The sequence below is a fragment of the Cebus imitator genome, unplaced genomic scaffold, assembly GCF_001604975.1.
Source record: "Cebus imitator isolate Cc_AM_T3 unplaced genomic scaffold, Cebus_imitator-1.0 Scaffold17, whole genome shotgun sequence".
Classification (NCBI taxonomy): domain Eukaryota; kingdom Metazoa; phylum Chordata; class Mammalia; order Primates; family Cebidae; genus Cebus; species Cebus imitator.
The window spans coordinates 3,583,865-3,585,913 of NW_016107332.1; the positions used below are offsets into that span (position 1 = coordinate 3,583,865).

Here is a 2,049-nt window from a genome sequence, read left to right on the forward strand (position 1 = left end):
GTCCCTTCAACAAAAAGTCCAACTAACAGCTACCCACAGACAAGAACTTTTGTGAAAAAACCCCTAAATTGGGAATGAGCCTGACTCCAGTGTGGACCACATTAAAGGGTAAGAGACATGGTTTTATTTTGACCACATTTCTCCTTTTTCCCCTCAAGTTGGCACAGGGCCACACAGACAGAATTCCCCTGGGTCCATGATTTTATTTTATTATTTCCTTGGGCCATAAAATTTTATTGGCAGTTCAGGGGAAGAGCTAGGGGTAAGTATCCCTTCCTTCCCATTTTCCTACCCAGGAGACACCCTCTAATGGAGAGCAGAAGCCCAGGAGCCTGCTGCCTTGGAGGATCTTGGAGGTGGACAGGCTGTTGTAGTGATCTTCCTGACCCTGGAGCAGGCTGAGGTAGGTGGCGATCTCCGGCTTCAGCTGCGACTTGATGTCCATGAAGTGCTGATATTCCTGATTCTGCCGCTCACTGTCAGCTCACACATCGCCCAGCTGAGCTTCGATACTGCTGATCAGCACCTGGATCTGTGCCAGCTGAGCTCCAAAGTGCGTCAGTGGCCTTCCAAGGTGGCTTTCATGCTAAGCTGGCACTGCAGCTCAATCTCAAGACCCTGGAGGGTGCGCCGCAGGTCAGTGACCTTGGACATGTTCATCTGGAGCTGCTCCGTGTGGTCAGCAATCTCCAGGTTCAGTTCCTCAGTCCGGCTGGTGAGCCAGGCTTCACCATCCTTCCAGTTCTGCTTGGCCATGACCTCATATTGGCTCCATATGTCACTCATGATCTTGGCAGTGTGGGTGCCCAGAGCCGAATCCACTTCCACATTGACCTGGCCTCCCACTTGTCCCCTCAGGGCCTTGATGTCTTCAGGTAGGCCAGCTCTTCCTTCAGGGCTTCAGTCTGCATCTCCAGGTCGGTCCTGGCCAGGGTCAGCTCAACCAGCACCCTGTGCAGGCCATTATGTCAGCCTCCACACTCATGAGCAGAGTCTGCTCCCTTTCATACTTGGTTCAGAAGTCATCTGCAGCCAGACAGGCATTGCCGATCTGCAGGACCACCCTGGAGTTCTCAATGATGGCACCAAGAATCTTGTCCTGCAGGTCCTCGATGGCCTTATAATAGTGGCCGTAGTTGTGGGAGGGCCTGGGTCCCATGATTTTAAAACAGGAAAACAACCAGAGACAGACATCCAGCTTCCCTAGCATTCCAGGGTGCATCCCAGAAAGCTCACACCAGTCTTGCCTTATGAGGGACACTGGGAGTAATGGCATGGTTAGACTGTCCGGGGTCAGTTAGAAACAAAGGAGGCAGAGCTCACAGTGACCAGTGTGCAGATCTTGGCAGTAGCTCTCTGTTCCTGCCAGCTGTGGTGCCTAGTCAGAGATACCAGCCAACAGCACAGGCTACATGCAAAGCTGAATTGATCACTCCCAGAAGCATGGTGGGAAGTTCAACCTGGCTTTAGTGTCTAGACATCCAGCATCAAAGCCCAGCCTCAGAGCCCATTACAAGGCCCTGCCTACTCAGGAAGATGCCCACAACATTGCATTCTTCAAAACACAGGTGCTAAACCTGCCAGACATGGGAGGCCAATCAGTGACTTGATCTGGTCCCAGAGCCCACCATCAAGGCACCACCCAGGCAGGGCAGCAAGCCTCAACTGTGGATTTCCATGGAGTATAGCCTCTGGTCCCACTTGTCCCAAACAACAACTCTGTTAGCAACAAAACCCAGCCTGCCCAGTGGTGGAACCCAAATAGTGATACCACTCAGCCAGGGGATATACCTGGTGACCTGGCCTGATCAGGGGCCATCACGTTGCTTGGCCATCAGCTTCACCTGATAGCAAAGCCCAGCCAGTGGTTTCACTTCACAGCAGAGCCCAGCCAGCAGCCTCAGAGCAATGGCAGTGGCCCAGCCAACCAGAGAACCCAACAGCAACCTCTATCCACCTGTGGCTATTAACAGCTGACCTATCCAGAATCACAGGGTAGACTAAATAGTGAAAGTCTATCCCTACCAAAGAACACCTGTAGATTGTAAG

The 2,049-nt window shown here is 52.4% G+C and overlaps 1 pseudogene; it reads right to left on the bottom strand.

Moving 5' to 3' along the window:
* Window positions 1-256: 256 nt before the first annotated feature.
* Window positions 257-1,159, bottom strand: LOC108290021 (annotated as a pseudogene).
* Between the last annotated feature and the right edge of the window lie 890 nt (window positions 1,160-2,049).